At 42.7% G+C, this 19,833-nt stretch overlaps 1 pseudogene; it reads left to right on the top strand.

The window, feature by feature from the left end:
- Positions 1 to 4,664: 4,664 nt before the first annotated feature.
- Positions 4,665 to 18,531, top strand: LOC144256027 (olfactory receptor 10A7-like; annotated as a pseudogene).
- Positions 18,532 to 19,833: the final 1,302 nt, after the last annotated feature.

Raw genomic sequence — 19,833 nt, 5'->3', positions numbered from 1 at the left:
TTTATGGTCAGCAGATAGTCTTTGTGGGGATATTTGGAAAAAAAAAGAAGAAAGAAATTAAAAGACTGATTGTGCCTGCCCTTGTAAAGCTGAAGTGGGTACAGGGTGGAAAGCAGCCTGAGTTGTCTGAACGGGGCAATGGGCTATCATAGGAGGACAGGAAGGATGAATTCAGGCAGGACGGTGGCAGGTGGGATTCCAGGGACAACAACAGCAGTGGCCCCATAGGAAGAATGTGCCTCTGCTCTGAGCAGCTTCAGTTCAGGGCCACCTGCCTGCCCTCTCCAACATCTAGCAGCACTCTGAAGGAAAGTGCAGATTCCCAAAAGTGCAGGAACATGAGGTGCTCCCCTCTGGGTTGCCACACCTGTTTCAAACTATTATTTCAAATGTGTTTTTCATGATTTATTATGTGCTAATGGAAACAGTGTTTTCTCTTTTGCAATTACATACACATTGAAGCAGAAAGGCAGGTCAAACTGCTATTAACCCTTGGGAACAAATGCATTCATGGGCCAGGGAAAGCAGCAGCATGCTCCCGTAAAACATTGCTTTCATTGGTTGGCATCCTCTAGAAAGCAGAGTATGTGAGGACCCTGGGTTAACGTTTAATTTTGTTAACAAATAGAATGATGTTTTACTGCTTAGAAGGTACAAGTTGTCATGTTGGAAATTCTCCCCAACACAATCTTAATTTCCAGAGCTTCTGATATTTGCAAACATCTGAACTTCACTGACTCCTGGTGAGACCCACTGTACTCTGCTCTCCTCAACGTACAGTTGGTTAAAAGGTTTGGTCATCCACCCAAGAACCCATCCCACACTCAGGAGTTAACATCACTCTCTTTCCTTATCCAGGGATGGCCTCTATCATCCAGGGTTCCTCAGGTCCTCCTGGGATGAGGGAGGACTAGGGAGGTGGTTCAGGGAGGGAGAAAGGGGACATCTTGTCCCCAGCTCTGCTGGACTAGCCTTAGCCCAGGTGCACAGTCACTCTTCCCTGCTCCTTGAACCTTGAAGCAGGAGCCACAGACTCGCCTGGTGTCTCTGACTTGAGCCGGTATGGGCATCCTGCTGACCACTGCTGAATCCCTGACCAGCCAAGAGCTCATACCCTTCTGGTTTCCCCCGGGATCTTGCTGCTCGCTCATACACACACTACTCCTTGAATTACTTTTCCTTGCATCTGACAGAGAATTATGTGACAAGCTGCATCAGGAATTCCAAGTAGGAGAAGACCCTGGGGTACCTCCCACACACAATAGGTATTCTAGTGGTTGAACTCTGAGCAAGTTGCCATTTCCCAAGTATTGCACAGATATCTCTGTCCTAAGGAAAATTCCAGTACTGCCTCCAACAGATTCCCAGCGTTGTAACTCAAGCAGCATCCTCACCTGTATCAATGCTCTTTAGTGTCCTCCAAGTCCAGTTCTACCTACCCACTGACCATAGGGAGGAGGACCAACTGTTCTCTTTCAATGCTTACTAATTTTGAATACTGAGGGGAGCTGTGGCAATCAGAGATGGGGTCGTGACCTTGGCTCTGCAGTTCTGCAGCATATAGGGAATGTCTTCTCTAGACTTTGGGTAAATTGGGGAAGGAAGGGCTCAGAGCGGCAGATGAGCTTCTACCAGGCAATAGTATTCAATAACTGTCTCAAGCATATTTCATCCTGGGGTTATGATGACTGCAGGATTCTTGACTGTCCTATGCAGGAGGTTGCACACTCACACAGCTGGAAATACTAGAGCTAGCTCCTGCAGAACCACGTCTAAAGCCGAGTGTGTTAAGGGTAACTTCCACCAGGTTGCACTCAGGCTGCTCAATCCTTTATTCTCCGCTGAGTACAGACTGCACATAGGGCAAGAGGCCCTGTCCTGCTCTGGAGGATCAGGCCCGCAGAGGGAGAAGACAGCAGGTAGGAAACAGACACTAACCAGACCCCTAGGAGCAGGGATTTGGTGCACACACCTGGACTCAGGGCTTAACTTAAGTTCCTGCATTCAGTCAAAGACAGTTTCCCTGGGTCCTAGCAGAGCTGTTTTATAAAAGATCCCACAGAATTGAATTTTATGTATTCTAATTTCAATATGTTCATTGTGTTCAACTTGACTTAAATGTGTTTGAGGACAGGAAGCAATTCTAGGACTCCTCCACAGGAGGTGACAGTGGAGAAAAGTTTGCATGGATGTATTTAAATTTTATTGAATGTTGGAATAAACTTAAATTTCCTAACTTTAACCAACTTCCAAAGTGAATAAGAATTTCCTATGAAAGTGTTGTTGATGGGCAGCTGTCAGAGCTTTGTCCTAGGGCCTGGCTGGAAGAGTTAAGCCTTGAGTCAGGATTCTCAGTCACTCAGGTGAGGAGGCCTGGGGGGTGAGAATGGGCCTGCAGGAGGAGGTGAGCTGTGGTCACTCCCGAGCACCTTCCTGCTGCTGCATCACAGCAAGTGTCCTGTCCTGTCTAAAAAATGAGGCTTGAGGGACATCATCCCCCAACAGGGGTTAGGAGCGAGAACTTCACTATGGCACTGCTTGACACATCTATGCAGAGAAAAGCAACTGTTTAAAAACGTGTTTGAACATCAGATTTGCTAGGTACATGTTTTTGATCTTCCCTTGTTTGTAAAATATATCCATGTTAACTAAATATGCTATTCTGTAGTAAGTACAGTCTATAAGATTTTGTGAATTATATTAAATATTCCATTTTTAAATTAAATTAATAAAGTATATATGTAAGACTTTCCTTTTAGAAATTTGACACTAATTTTTTTACTAAATAATTTTAATGATTTTATTGGTGCATTATAGTTATACATGATAGTAGGTTTTATTTTGAAATATTAGTATGTGCATGAAACTAAACTGCCACCTTTCAGCCCCCTGTACTTCCCCTTCCCCTCCCCTTTCCTATTCTCTGACCTCCTTCCTGTTGTAATGGACTTCTTTCTATTTATTTGTTGTTTTTTAAATTAACAGTGGGCAGATAAACCTAAGGGCGGCCTTCCCTGGGGGTTTACACATGTGCACAGAATAGTTTGGTGAATTTCATTGCTCAGCTCCTCCTCTCCCACTGTCTTCCCTTCTTGAGGTCCACTCTTTCCCCCATTCCTTATTTTGTTCTAACCCACATAAGAGAGAAAACATTCCACCCTTGGTTTTCTTACTCTGGCTTATTTCACTCAGCATGAAGTTCTCCACCTCCATCCCTTTGCTCCACCTCCATCCACCTACCAGTAAATGACATCATTTCATTCTTCTTGGTGGCTGAGCAAACTCAGCCATATTAGTCCACATTTTCTAGATCCATTCATGTCTTCACAGGCTCCTGGGCCGATCCCCTATCTTGGCTCTTGGGAGTCGTGCTGTAAACGTGGATGGGTGTGGCTGTGTCACTATACTAGGCCAATTTTAGTTCTTTTGGATGAATTCAAAGGAATTGGAGAGCAGTTTCATTTCAGGGTTCCATTCCTAGTTTTTTATTATGGCTAGTGTTTTCCAAAGTATTATTCCACGCTGCAAGTAAATACATGAGACCTCTTACCTGAATTACACATGGCACAAAGAACAAGCATCTTCTAAAACAGAAGTCTTTGCCTCTGCAGGTCACAGACTGAGCTCTGAGGAGTGGACTTCTATTTTATTCATTCAGAGACAAGAAGCCCCTCCAATCTCCTTTTGGATGATGTCTGCAGTATATAGAGACCCAGCCACACTTCACAGACAGACGGAATCCCGAATGGCCGGAACACATTCCTGTCCTTCTCCTGTGCACTCTGCTAAAAGGTTTGCTGCAGAGACTGCATTTCGTTCTCTGTCCTAACCCCTCCTCTTCTACTCCTCCTCCTGATCTGTGCCTCCTTCATCCTTTCCTTTTGTTCATTGTGTTTTTTAGATCTTATTAGCTAGAAGTTGGGGTTGTCCTTGTTGGTTTTTAATGAACTAAATATTTCCTGATCAAGATGTTAATTGTATTTCATAAATTAAAAAAATGTCAACACCATATCTGGTAATAAATCCTGAAACTACCAAAAATACCAGTAGAATATTTCAACTTGACAAAAAAATCCCCCAAGAAACCCAATAGTTTAGGAAAGAAATTAACAGCAGTAAAGAAGGCTGGGTGAGAAGGTGATAACAGGAAAACCTAGGAGGGCTGAGGAAATCTATGGGCAGGAGCACCATGAGGAAGGAAGGGGTTAAAAAAGACCCATCTCTCCATTCACTAAAGCATCACCAATTGGGTTAATGTTGAAACACCCCAAGTGGTGAACTGGGTCAATGCGTGAAGTAAATACATGAGACCTCTTACCTGAAGCCCCCACAATGAATGGGAGGAAAAATTGTCAGACATCTGTCTCTTCTGTTATCTTCTCCTCTCTGCTTTCCTTCCTTCCCCTCCTCTCCTCTCTTCCATGAGACACTGTTTTCCTGCAGTGTGATCAGAGCAGTTGACTTGGGGCACAGGTGCAGAGTGATTCCTCAGAATAATCAAATTTCCTGGATTATGATTCTCATATAAGCTGCTTCTAGGATGTTTTTCCATTGAGAGAAGATGAACCTCTGTAGACAAAGGACCTCCCTGGACATATTCCCAGCTGACCTCCTCTTAGCTATCTGTAGCCACTGCATCTGAACACAACTTCAGAGGGGGAGAAATGTCCAATCAGGCCAGAATGACTCACTTCATCCTCAGGGGCTTCTCAGACATCCCAGAATGGAGGCCAGTAGTCATTGTCTCTTTCCTGTTGGTCTATGCCTTTGGCCTCCTAGGGAACATGTCCATCATCACAGCTGTGCTTAGAGACAGCCGCCTCCACACACCCATGTACTTCTTCCTGAAGAATTTGTGTTTTCTGGACCTGAGCTACACCTCGGTCACCATCCCCAAGGCACTGGCTACCACACTACAGGGCCCTGGGGTCATTTCCTACCTCGAGTGTGTGGCTCAGCTATACATGTTTTTCACACTTGCTTCAGCTGAGTGCTTTCTGCTCACAGCCATGGCTTATGATCGGTGTGTGGCCATCTACAGGCCCCTGCTCTATGGGACCATCATGAGCCACGGACGGTGCTGGGCACTAGTGGTCCTGGCCTGGGTGGGCGGGACCCTCTATTCAGCCTTCCACACCGTCAACACCTTCTCTCTGCCCTTCTGTTGGCCCGAGGGAGTGGAGCACTTCTTCTGAGACATCCCCGCTCTCATGAGGCTCTCCTATGCTGACTTCCACCCCAGGGAGGAGGTGGGCTTTGCCGTGAGCAGCTGCATCGTCTTGAGCTCCTTCGCCCTCACGGTCCTTTCCTACATCCGCATCCTCTCCACCCTCCTGCGGATGCCCTCGGGGAACGGCCGCTGGAAGGCCTTGTCCACCTGCTCCTCCCACCTGATCACTGTCCTCCTTACGGCAGTGGAAGCTTCACCTACCTGAGGTCTGCATCTCAGTACTCCCCCATCCAGGGTCGCCTGGCATCCGTCTTTTATTCCACCCTCACCCCTTCCTTGAACCCCGTCATCTACTCTCTGAGGAGCCGAGAAATGAAGGTCGCGCTGCAGAGGCTGAGCTGCCAGCGGAGTCTGAGCGCTGGGTGCTGCACAGCTGGCCTTGGTCCAGGTATCTGATGCCCAGGGGGTGCAGACACCCTCCTCCATCCCTCCCCTGCCCTCCTGCTGAGTCTCCCCCTGCCCACGTCCCCACCCACCACCTGCTGCTTCTCCTCCCTCCCCAGAAGGTCCTTCACTTCAATGGTTTTACATACAGTTCCACCACAGAAATATGCAAATCTTTTTTTTTTTTGCAAATCTTGATTTCTTCAGATTATACCATAAAAATCATTTTTAAATAATTCTTCTTCCATTCAGTATATCTGTAAGAATTCATGTTTTTTTCCCTCTGATCTTTTCTTAAATGGTATTCTCAAATCTTTATCATCACTCTCATGCTGTGGCCCCTAATCATGAATTTCCATCTTTCTCTTGACATCATTTCCCTGAATATAGCATGAGGACCACATTTTTAACCTGTCTACAATCTACTTATTCCTTTCCTTCTATTTCAAACTGCCTGACCATTCCTGATTCTACTATTTAGCCTATCCTCTGATTAGACATCCAAAGTGTAGAACCCATTCTCATTTCACCTTTATCCTTCTAAAGGATATTGTTGTCTACAGTCAATATGTCCTCAATTCAGTGGCTTTCCCAGCACCCTTTTTTCCTAAAGAAACAACAGGTTAAGGAGGTCAGTGGGTGGCCTTGGTGCTGAAGCAGGACTCTGTCCTTCTCCACCACCATTATTTTATATGGTTTTCCTTTTGTGAAATCTTTAGAATTCCATCCCTGGTGCAGAATTAAACTACTCTTTTGGTTCCTCTTCCTGCTGGCTCCTTTCTTCATCATACATAACATACCAGGTTACCTTTTAAGAAAAAAAATCTTTTTAAAATTTATTGTTTCTTTTCAGTGGTGCATGACAGTAGAATCCATTTGATGTTATTATACAAGGTTGGAATATCTATTATTCTAGTTAGGACCCCATTTCTGTGGATGTACAAGATGGTGGATTCACTGTGTTGTTTTCATGTTTGTACAGGGCAAATTGTGTCAGACTCGTTCCACTGTCTTTCCTTTTCCTATCCCCCTCCCTTCCCTCCATTCCCCATTGTCTATTTTATTGTACTTCTCTTCTGCCCCTCACCCCCCTATTCATTGTGTGTTTACTACTCACATATCATAGAAAATATTTGACCTTTTTTTTTGGGGGGGGGGGGATTGGCTTATTTCACTTAGCATGACAGTCTCCAGATCCATCCATTTACCAGAAAATACCATAATTTTATTGTCTTTAAGGGTGAATAATATTCCATTGTGTATACATACCAGAATTTCTTTCTCCATTCATCTTTTGGTTCCATAGTTCAGCTATTGTGATTTGAGCTGTTATAAAAAATTGATGTGGTTGTATCACTGTAGATTGCTGATTTTAAATCCGTTGAGTATATACCATGGAGTGGGATAACTGAGTCAAATGGGTCTCATTCTAAATTTTCTGAGGAATCTCCATACAGCTTTCCAGATGGGTCACACCAATTTGCAGTCACATCAGCAATGTATGAGTGAATCTTTTCCTCCACATCCTCACCAACATTTACTGTACTTACTTGTATTCTTAATATTATTTCCATTGTGATTGGAGTGAGATGGAATATCAGTGTAGTTTTAATTGACATTTATCTAGTTGTTAGAGATGTTGAACATTTTTTCATATATTTATTGACCACCTGTATTTCTTCTTCCATGAAGTGTCTGTTCAGTTCCTTAAACACATGGATATTACATGCTCCTATGGTAACAAAAATCCTTCAGGAACTCTTGCCACGTCTATTCTGAAACATCAAGATTTTCAGCATGATTTCCATGACCTTTCATCTTCTGAAGCACATTTACATCGTGCTCTCTCAGCTGCCCTGAACACACCCCACACTGAAGGTACCAGGACTGCTTCTGCATTCTCATCCTCTGTGAATAGCACCACATGGAACAATCAGAACTTGGACTTTCAACATCACTTCTTCTCTTCTAAGCAAATGCTAATTTGCAGCAGTCAGCAGGGCATCTTATCTCCTGGTTCTGATTCATTGTCACGTATTTCATGTGGAACCAACATCTGGGCATTAAAAAATACAAAATGCTCAAAGATCCAAACCCTCACCCGTACTTTCAGGTCTTAGGTCTTTGATTAATTTCAGGTTGATTTTCGTCCATGGTGAGAGATAAGCATCTGTCATTCTTTACATTGACTTTGTGATTTTCCCAGCACAACTTGTTGAAGAGACTCTGCTTTCCTACTCACATTCTTGGTGCATTTGACAAACACCTGTTGGCATGGATTCCTGTTGCACTACCCTTGCTCTCTACTGGATCTGTTTCCTGTTGTGTGAATACTGGAGACCATGGCCATCACTCCTGGTTCCCACAGCTTGTCACCCAGGTGGCCACTTCCATCTCCTCCAGCTTTCAGAACCCGTCATGTGGACACTCCAGTGGCTCCATGGCATGCTTTGTGTTGGCCACCTCCATGGTCTTCCTGTGGTGGCCATCCATTCACTGTCCATCAATGCTCCACTGGATTTTAGGTTCTGAGTCAAAGGTTTACCCTGCAGTCATGATGTGTAGTTCCACTTCTGAGGAGAGGTCCCTCGCTGCCACGACCTCACCTCACGCATGACAACACTGAGGCTGACATCCACTAAGTGCTTATATCCCGGTACTCACTGCTCTATCAGCACACTTTTTCCTCCTGATTTCTGATTTAGGCCACTCTCCTTATCTGATCTTTTCTTTATGATCATAGTCACACTTTGTATTCAGCCATGTTGTTTTCTCCTTGTAACTGAATGTAACTGTTATGAATTTTAAAAGGATGAGAATTCATGGTCATTTATTACCTGAAGCATATTAGAATATGGAAAGTACTCTACATTGTCAAATCTTACTTGCCCGCTTAAACTGAAAAGAGAAGTAACAAAAAGAAATGGTGCACTGAACTTCCTCTGAATTAAAACAGCAAACACAAACCAAAACACTAGTGTTTAATTCCTCCTAAATTATAATATTTTTATCATTAGTCACCGGTTATATAATCCTGCATAGTTGTATAAACACCATTTTCCCATCTATGAGGTGGAATTTCTCATTATTACCTCAAGCAATTATTATGAAAATTAGGATTTTATATTTAAAAAATCCTTAGGAAGCATTTGAGTGTAGCATGGATTTTCATCATCTAGTTTTTTTGCAGGTGCTAATTGATTAAGAGATCAGATGCAGGGTTTAGAAGATGGCTATTTTAGTTTTATAAAAGGTGCACAGTGTCAATATGAAGGAGAATAAGTCCACTAAAAAGAAGAATTGGAGCTTTAGAGACATGTGTAGGCTCAGCCTGAGGGTGTTAAGGAATGTGACTGTGAAAAGATCAAATAACTCAATGCAATCTCTTGGGTGAAAAAATTAAGGGAAAATGGGGAACCTAAGTAAATAATCTGGTAAACGAAACAAATGAGCCCTAGTTTTAGAGAAAAAAAAAGTTGGAAATTTGAAATTGTTGAAAAAGTAAAGCCATATTGAAATAGAAGTAGAAAAGGAAATGGAAACCTATTCATATACTCCACCAATGAGCTTGAACCTTAGACCCAATAATCTGATTTTAAACATGGTTTAGCTTTTGACAGCTTCTTCTTTGCAATAACATCAAGTTAATTAAAAATAAAATAAAGAGTTTCCTTGTGATCTACATGATAGGATGACATGCAGTGACATGCAGAACTGACAATCACAATTTGGGGAATGAGATGATTAATAACCTTTCAAAATTCAAATAAACATAAAGCAGGCTATTGTGTCCCACAACAGTACTGTTTGGGCAGTTATTGCATGAATATTATGAGTTACTTCATTCTCTGAAGTTTCTCAATGCACAAAAAGTGACACAGTGCTATTTGAAAGTGGACCTAAGTTAGATAGAATGTATGTTAGAATTCAAGGACAACCACAAAGGTTTTTTTTTAAAGATTCATAGTTAGTATGCTAAAAGACATGACAAATTAAATCAGATAAAATACTTTAAAGAAAGAGAGAGAGAGAGAGAGAGCGAGCAGCCAGGGGTGGTGGTGCAGGCCTGTAATCCCAGCAGCTCAAGAGGCTGAGGCAAGAGGATTGATATTTCAAAGCCAGCCCCTGCAAAAGCCAGGCCCTAAGCAACTCAGTGAGACCCTGTCTCTAAATAAAAAACAAAATAGGGCTGGGGATGTGTGGCTCAGTGGTCCAGTGCCCCTGAGTTCAATTCCCAGTACAAAAAAAAAAAGTCAGAAAGAAGAGAAAAATAAAAAAGCATATATAAAGAATTAAAAACATTGTAGATGTTGAATTAATTCTTTCAATAATTACTTTAAATATAAATGTTCAAAACAGAACACTTAAAAGATGAAAATTATCAGAGTTGATTATAAAAATCAACTATATGCTACTTATTAAAAAATCACTTTAAATATAAAGATATTGGTATTAAAAGGAAAGAAATGGAGAGAGAACCACCATGCTGAAACTAAACAAAAGAAATTGGGCAGTTGTGTTGAGTTCAGACAAGGACTTTTGGAACAATAAAAGTAATTAGGAATAATAACAGAATTAGATATATGAAACAGGTCATTTTGCAAAGAAGATGTAAAATTCCTTAATGTGTTTACCCCAGACACAAGGGCATCAAAAATTACTGAAATTCCAGGAGAAATAGACACATTCACAATTTTATTGGGAGACTTCAACACCCTTATATCAGTTATTAATAAATTCAGCAGATAAAATAATCCAATACAGATCTGAAAAACACTATTGACCACATTAATCAAATCAACATTTACAGACAATGTTGACTGAAGTCAAAAGAAATTGTAGTCTATACAAATTCACATAGTGCCATCTTTGAGATGGAGCATGATCTGAGTCCTAAGCAATCAATGAAAGGCTAGGCTTGGGGGGTCACCCCTCAACCACATAAAGGGTGCACAGGGCGAACCCATGGACAACATGGTACTGAGCGGGAAAACGGAAAGAAGTTTCTCCAGAAGCAGGAATAGGGCAGGGCTGTCCACTCTTACCACCCCTCTTTAATATGGTACTTAACATTTCAGGCAGAACAGTTGGGCAAGAGAAAGACACACACAGGAAAGGAGGAAGTGACTTTAGTCCTGCTTCCAGATGACATGAGTCCTTAGACAACCCTGAGGTGCCACTAAAAGACAGGTGAAGCTGATAAACCCCGAAGAGCAGGAAGTCAAAATCAGCACATAAAACCCAGTAGCTTTGCTGTACAACCCAATTTGGCCTGTTGGAAAAGGACCTGGGGGAAATAATCCCATTCATAAAAGCCACAAAAATAGCTAGAAATTAACCTCACCAAGGAAGCGAAAGACCTCTGCAATGGCAGGATCCATCCTAGAACACGTGAAGAACTAGAGACAAAACACAAGCAGAAAAGTAACAACAAAAGAACAAGTAATTTAATTTAAAAAAATGAGCAAACGCATGGCATGTTGAATCCCACTGTGAGTATAATTATGATGCACCAATAAAAATTTGATATAATTTTTAATTAAATTTAATTGCAATTAAAAAACAAGTGGACAAATAATCTAAACACTTACAAAAGAAATATAAGTGGCCAATAAATATATGAAAATAGCTAAATGTTTTTAGTCATTGGAAATATGTGAATAAAACTACATTGAGATTCCTTCTCACCCCAGTCAGAATAGCTTTAATCAAAACAACCAAGCAAACAACGATGCTGGTGGGTTGTGGACACAGAGGAGCCCATGGTCCCATGCTCTGCTGGGGAATAGAAGTCAGCACAGCCACTGTGGGGAGATGTCAGTTACAGGCAAAGTTGATTGTACATTGTACATTGTACATCTAGAGGTGACCCCTCTAGACCTAGCAAAAGGATGATGTGATCAAACCACAGAATATCCCCATCACCCCTAATGTTGCCCAGTGGGAATGTCCAGCTAACTTTCCCAGCCCAAGGTGACCAGTGTTCTGATTTCTGTCCCCAGAAGCACGCTCAGCCCATCCTGGAGCACTGGATGAATGGCATCAGGAATATGCTGTCTTTCTTTGGGGCTTGTTTACTGCTGTGCCTGTGAAATTGGGTCTGTTGTGGCAGTTTGATTTTGTTTGTTTTGCCAGTTTGTTTATCCAGGATAAACTAGGATGGACACTAGTCTCTGTTTACAAAGCTGCTGTGGATATTTGCATACAAGCAAAGCTTTTTAGGATCAGTTTTCATATTATTTATAAATACATAGAAATGGAATTTATTAGGACATTGAATTAACTTTAGAGAAACTGCTGCCATCCACTCATGGAAGCAATGTCTGAAGACACATTCTACAAGTTTGCCAGCATTTTCCTACTTTGCTGTATACACCTGCCCTGAACATCACATCTTGATAACTGTAACACCAGCATTTCCCATGGTGTGACCATGGTCCCTGCCTCAGCCTCCCAGGGAGCTGGGATTACAGGTGTGCCACCACATCTGGCTAAGAAGTATATGTTTAAAATGTACATTTCATATCCTGAGAGCATGCAAGTTTCACCAGAGATTAAAATATTATTTTGATCTTTTCACACAGCATGTTCATGGATTTTTTCGGGGGTTGTGATTTTTCCGTGTCCAAATTAATTGATTTCTACTTGCATCTTTAATTATTTGGACTCATGTACCTTGATTTTGGTGTAACTCTTTGGAAACATTAGGCAATACCCAATTTCTCAGTGACTTGCTTCTTAATAAATGCAAATATCTGGGAAATCCCTTGTCCCTCCTGAGAGTCACAGCCTTTGGGACAGGAGTCTCCTGTGTTTCTCCTTTGCTAGCAAAGCAATACTTCTTTCTTTTTTTCTCAAAATAAATAAATGAATGCAAATGTCTGGAACCAGGCATATCCATAGTAAATTTCACTATATGTTTTCCTCTGCACATTCACATCTTCATAATGGAGTTAAGAATGGAATTTACTTCTGAAATTACCATGAAGCTGTTTGTTTACTAGTTGGGAAGCATCACACATTAATTAATCCTTTGAAGTCTGTTTTTTGGATAATCTCTAGTATACGTCACAGACTTGACTCTAATAAAATAAGAGCAGCAATTCTCTAAAATCTAAAATTGATATGATGAGTGGTGATACACAGATATAATCCAACATATTTAGAGAGATATGAATATTATAAAATCCACTCATATTTACTATTTTAGACCTATAAATAAAAGTCAAATGATCAGGTTCTTAAATGCTGTAAACAAAGCTGCTAAATTCTGCACTAACAGCTAACTACTCTCTACTCCAATATATATGCACCCACCCAAAAGAAAATGGTTTTATATATATATATATATATATATATATATATATTTATTTATTTATTTATATATATTTATATATATGTATACATATACAAATACATATAAATATGTATATTATATATATAAAGTCGCAACATTTTGAGGACTAGATAACATTGAAAATATTTTTGTTAAATTAAAAATAATCTCAGATGCTTACTACATCATTATTTTTCATGTACATTGGAATTCTTGACCAATGCAATCCAATTAAAACACTAGGCTCATAAAAAATATGAGTCCTGACCAATATGATTCTGCAACATGTACACTCTTAAAAATGAAATTGTATCCCATCTATGTATGATATATCAAAGTGCATAAGTACATTCTACTATCATATATAACTAATTTAAATAAATAAATTAAAGTATGAGTCCTGAAAATTGAAAATCATTGCCAAACTTTTTTAAAGAGAGAGAGAGAATTTTTTAATATTTTTTTCAGTTTTCAGTGGACACAACATCTTTATTTTGTTTTTATGTGGTGCTGAGGATCGAACCCAGCACCCCAAGCATGCCAGGCGAGCACGTTACCGCTTGAGCCACATCCCCAGTCCTATTGTCAAATTTTAATATGCAACAATATATATATCTACTTACTGCAATATATTTATGTTTGAATGGCCATAAAATTTGAAAATCCAAATGATCCAACAACAACAACAAAAACTATCAAAATTAGCATTAAATAAATTTTATCATTACTTTTTTCATGAGTCAGGACATATTCTCATCATATCCAGTAGAATAAATCTTGACACATATATATGAGTTTCATGTGACACTTGAGAAAGTGTAAAGTTTGTAGAAATTAGAATATAGTATTGCTTACAATGTCTAGAGCCCAAAACTGAATCACACACTCAAAATATCTTTGGTGTTTGTGCTAGGATCGTCTCATTCATGAACTCTAGCTACACAAACATGAAGTGCTAACATGGTGATGAAGTCATACATAGACGCTGCAGTCCCACAGTGAGGTGGATAGAGAGATAGTGCAGTCCCACAGTGAGGTGGATAGAGACATTCAGCTGGGTTTGGCTTCTCATTTCTGGAAAATTCAGTACAGATTACTCTGGTGTTTAGCCCAGAGCACTTTCCTGTTATCAGATCAATTAAGCCAGAATCATTATTTGCCTCTGTATGTAGGAAAGGGCCTGGGTGACAGGGTCGATGTCATGCTTACCCTCACATCCCAGGGTTGTGTGTTTATGTGTGAGTCTGTGTGTGTGTGTGTCTGTGTGTGTGTGTGTGTGTGTGTGTGTCTGCGTGTATGTCTGTGTGTGTGTGAGACAACTTATTGCCTCATAGCTATACTAAAATAGTTCAGACTTAAATAATGGAATAAAAAGATAAATATTTTAAAATATATATAATAAATGGTGCCAGGATGCTACGGCTAACACAGCATCCAGAACAATTGGGGATGGCCGCTTTATTTTCTTTTTTTTTTTTTTTAAAGAGAGAGTGAGAGAGGAGAGAGAGAGAGAGAGAGAGAGAGAGAGAGAGAATTTTTAATATTTATTTTTCAGTTCTCGGCGGACACAACATCTTTGTTGGTATGTGGTGCTGAGGATCGAACCCGGGCCGCACGCATGCCAGGCGAGCGCGCTACCGCTTGAGCCACACCCCCAGCCCATATTTTCATATCACAAGATTTCTGCGAATTTGGGGCTGGGGATGTGGCTCAAGTGGTAGCGCGCTCACCTGGTATGCGTGCGACCCGGGTTCGATCCTCAGCACCACATACCAACAAAGATGTTGTGTCCGCCGAGAACTGAAAAATAAATATTAAAAATTCTCTCTCTGTCTCTCTCCCCTCTCTCACTCTCTCTTTAAAAAAAAAATTTCTGACAAAAAAAAAAGATTTCTGCGAAGTCCTCTTTCTTTATTTAAGGATTATGTATACCCATTTGCAGAAAAGGATGGGCAGCTGGCTTGTAAGAATAAATTATGGAAATATATATAGCATCTGGTTCCCTCTATTTTTGAGATGACATACATTTCAGAGTTGTTAATTGGCAAATGAACAATTTGAAATGTAGCTACAAAAATCATGTAATTTTAAATGAAAAGAGTTCTTGGGAAAAGATAAATAAGGAAAAGATAAATTGAGAAATAAAATTTCTCAATTACAGCCTTGTGATTTATAGAACATTAAGGAAAACAAGTAATTTACTAAGAAATTTTCCCCTATTTTAATTAATAATTCTGGCAAAATATGATAAATCTAAAACCATTGTTATGTGTTTAGAAAACAATTAACCCCCTCTATATGGATCCACTTCACTGAAATGGAGCTTTCATTGCACCCAGGAGCAAGGATGGCAAGGGTGGTACAGAGGGGCACTAAGCAGACACTCTGCCATCTGTGTCAATAGTGCCCACCCTATTGGGGCTTCACCTAAAGCCTTAAAGCACAGTAAGGTGTTCTTTTTGTAGGGTCAACCTGATTCTCTGTGGGTAGACAGAATTCAGTACTATGACTTTTAACATATTAATTGCGTTAACACTCAGATGGATTTAAAAACCTGATATGACCAAAAATATTAAAAAGATATTTCAGGAAAATAAATATGATTATAACCTGTTTTTCACATTCAAATTCAGTTTTTTAAATATCCAGAAAGACTGTAGATGCCCTGAGCTAAATGTTCCCTCTTTAGATGGCATACTAGTTTGCATTATGTCCACCTGTCTGTAGGACTTCTCCAAACAGTATCCAGCATGAGGATATTGGATTGCACGTACTCTCTAGAAGGAGGGAAATTATCCATCACTGTGTGGGAGAAAGGAGTGCAAGGTAGAGCCAGACTCTCATATACCAGTGAACAAAAGCTCAGATACAGAAAACTCAAGGAATATTAAGTAGAGATGGTTCCTGAGAATCTATGGAAATGGTTATAATTTCTGACAACTTTGGTTGAAATCATATCAGGGACCCTCATTTATCAAGCCCTGGAGACACTCACTGTCCTTCACCATCACACTCAGCTCTCGGGAGAGTCAGCACAAGTGACATGTATCACAGAGGATCATGGATGATCATGCAAACACCCATAAGTAAACCTATAAGTGAGATCCATAAGTAAAGAGCAGAAAGACCAGCAGAGTAGAGGTAGGGGCAGGGGAGGGAGGAGAGAGGTGAGTGAGGACGGAGTATACTCCATGCCTTTATAATTATGTCAACATGGATCCTGCTGTCATGCATAACTAAGAGGGACCAATAAAGAAGAGGGACAAAACGAAGAATTGTGACAGCTGAGTAAGGAGCCTGAGTAGCCAGTCTGGAGATTTGCTGCCACTGGGGCAGTGAAGGAGGCGCTTCCTGCAAAGTCCCTTTCCCACCAGGGACAGTGTGGTGTCTAATTGGCTCTATTCCCCTGGTATTTACCTGCCCTCTCAGGGAATCCCTGTGGAGCAGCAGCAGCATGGGTAGCAGTCCTGGCCCTGGGGTGGCACCCCCTAATGAACAGGCCCCAGGGTCACACTGTCTCCTACCTGGCTGCTCTCCACAGATGTAAGTCACTTCTGTGGGGGCTGGCTGCACCCATGTGTCCGGATTGTGCTCCTTGGGTCTGCCCTGAAGCTCAGGAGAGGCAACATATGATGCAGGGAAGTCATAAGACATGCTAAACTCACCTCCTGGCAGCCCACAGGGAGACAGAGTAGAGGAGACCCCTGGGACCACCTGATGCCAGACCCTGGGCTTGATATACTACATGTGGGTCAGGAACAGAAAGCTAGGATGTGAAGTCTGTTTTCAGGACGAGAGGCACGCTGCAGAGGAGCCCAGTTACCAGGTCACTTCTTCAAACTTTTTTATGGCTAGGCACACAGGTGGCCTTCCACTCGGGAGGCTGAGGCAGGAGGATGCAATTTGGAGGCCTGGGCATTGCAGAGACCCTGTCTCAAAGTCAAAATCAGAAAGGATGGGGGAAGCAACTCAGTGGTAGAGTGTCTCTCTATTCAATTTCAGGAAAAAAAAAAAAAAGAGCTGTTCCTGAAGGCATCTGGGGGCAGGTAAGTTATCGACACTGAGAGGCCTATGGAGCCTGGCCATCTGCATTCAGGTCCTGACCTGGCTATGTGAGGTGGGCTGAGTGCTCAGGTTTCCTGCAAGGCACTCCCTCCCTGTAAGTATTAAGTATGTAAGTATTATGTATAAATATCACTGCAAATTGCATATTTATAAAAATATGTACCTTATTATATAGTGGCATATTACAGGTTGATCTTAGCATAGATATAAATTATAGTAACACTTGGAAAGACTCCAATTGTGGCTGGTAGAGGTTAAGCACTCGGGATCTCAGTTTCCCAGTAGTGAATTTCTTCAACTGAATTGTTCTGCCTTTGGCGAGCCTTCCACAGTGCAGCCTTCTCAAGTTCCCTTACTCTGAAGAAAAGAGCAGAAGCCATCACAGGGAGTCCAGGAGGGTGAGCTCCATAAATTGGACACATTCTCCTCACATGGACCTTAGGAGCCAATTTCTGAGTTATTCATATTGAAGAGGGGAACAGTAGACATTAAAATTATTTTGGAGCCCAGAAATATTTTCAGAAGCTTCCAAAAATATAAGAAGCCTCCACTTTGTTTCAATTAGAATCCACTTTAGCTGGTCTTTCAGAATTGATACAATTATAATATTTTCTGAATATGTTGAGTGATCAAAGATGGATGGGTGTGTGCATGCTTCCAAAGGGACTGTGGGGTCTTCCTGTCCACTCGGAGCCCAGCCAGGGAAGCCAGGGGCACCAGCCCTGGGCAGGCTGTGGGTGCTTCCAGGGACAGAGGAGGGCTTTCCCCAAGCACATCCTTCTAACTGCACATCAGCAATGCTAGGACGCTCTTAGCAGGAGCAGTGACGTTTTGTTTTATGTTATGTTAATCAAGGCAGCACGGACAAATCACGTGTGCACCCAAAGCTGCTGCTCACCCTCCCTGAGGCGAGGACACTCTACAGCCCTGCTCCTCTGTCTCCCATTAGCACAGGAGTCTTCTACAGCCCTGGGTCTGGGACAGCTAGGTTGGGAATAGGGAGGCAGTGAGAAAGAGGCAGAGACACCATGAGGCCAGCAGGGACTGTCCCTCTCACTCCCTCCCAGTTTGGGAGCAAATGGGAGAACTTCATCCCCAGGGCTCTGCAGCCAGCTCTCTGTTCTGCCCTCTGTTCTCCCTCACCCGTTGAAGAGCACATCTGACCTTCCCTGCATTTTTTCCTCCTTATTTTGTGCTTTCTCTTTCCCTCTCACACCTGGTGTGACCCTGTCCTGCCAACCTCCTGGGATGGCACCCTCATGTGCTCTTAAAAGTAGCATCCTCACTTGGTTCCCTGTCCCCCAAACTCCCAGCTGGCAAGTTGCTGAATGTGGACAGCAGCTGTGCCAGGGATGCGCCTCTCTGCAGCCCTGCAGCAGGCCCTGATGCCCTTCCTGAGGCAGGACAGGGGAGAACTCCTCTCTCAGCCTCCGCTCCTCCTCGCCAGCTCCCACCTCCTCCTCCAGCACCTCTCAGACCTCCGCCTCAGCACATACCCCAGAGGAGCAGAGCTTAAAGGACCTTCCCCTTTCCTCCGCTCTCTACACCAGATCCTCTTTGTTTCCTCCCAACTCATGACACACTTGCTGCCTGCCCTTGCCTGGCCCCCTGGGTGCCATGGTACATGCTTATTCCAGGTAGTGTTTAGGAAATTATTCTGTTATCACTTATCAGAGAATTAAAATGTAATTCCCGCGTAGTAGTTTTGAAATAAGTGACTGGGTCTCCAGAAGGAAGAGGAGCTCTTGCTGAGAATTTATTTTGACAACTGGAAATGACAGAATAAGTCTGTGTTTACTCAGGAGACAGAAGAAAAGTAGAAACTGATGGGTACAAATACTTTTAAGAAAAAAAAATGAAAATGTCTCCAGTAAAAGCCTCAGCACCAGCAGGTGCCACATCCGTCTGAGTGGGCATCACCACTCCTGCCCTGGGTCTGTCCCAGGGTTTCTGATTCAGTAGATCTGGGAGGCAGGAGGCAATGTCTGTTTTCCTTGCAAGTTTCTAAGGGATGCTATGTTGCTGGTCAAGAGCCACACTCTGGGGACCACTGGTCAGGTTGAGCAAAGAGCTTGTAATAAAAACCAAGTCAATGTCACACAAGAGTGACAAGCCACCCTTCTTGGGCAGTGGGTTGTTTGTATGCTACCTTGTTTGCTGTGCATATGCCAGCTGGCTGGATGGCAAGCTGACGTCATGACCCAAAGCTTCATGTGGCTATAGGGGGACTAAAGGAGGAACACAGGTAGGACTGGAAGGCAGCTTGGGTAGGTCTTTTAAGAGATATGGAGTTGGGGTCAGGCCCAGCAACCAGCCAAGTGACAGCAGCTACATGCGCCTGCAGGGAACGCGGACCGGACCCACTAGGACAGGTCCGGCGGATGGCTGAGGGCTAGGCCCGTCCCCTCCCCCAGTGTCTGCAGGTAGGCGGGACTGTGAACACCAGCAGAGCGGGCCCAAAGCCTGCTGAGGGGCGGAACCGGCCCCTCCCCCAGTGCCTGCAAGCGAGGCGAACCTGCAAGCCACGGGCAGGCGGGTCAGGCCCAGCAACCAGCCAAGTGACAGCAGCTACACGCGCCTGCGGGGAACGGGACTGGACCCACTAGGACAGGTCCTGCGGACGGCTGAGGGCTAAGCCCATCCCCTCCCCCAGTGCCTGCAAGCTAGGCGAACCTGCAACCCATCGGGAGGTTAGGCCCAGCAACCTACGGAGTGACACAGGTGCCCCTGGCGCCTGCTGGGTAGGTGGACCTTTGACCGACCAGCAAAGCAGACCTAGACCAGCAAAGCAGACCTAGGGCCTGCCAGCATGGTAGAC

This window comes from Urocitellus parryii, chromosome 1 (genome assembly GCF_045843805.1).
Source record: "Urocitellus parryii isolate mUroPar1 chromosome 1, mUroPar1.hap1, whole genome shotgun sequence".
Classification (NCBI taxonomy): Eukaryota; Metazoa; Chordata; class Mammalia; order Rodentia; family Sciuridae; genus Urocitellus; species Urocitellus parryii.
Note: the sequence above shows the minus strand (reverse complement) of the source record. Positions and strands in the feature narration are given on the sequence as shown.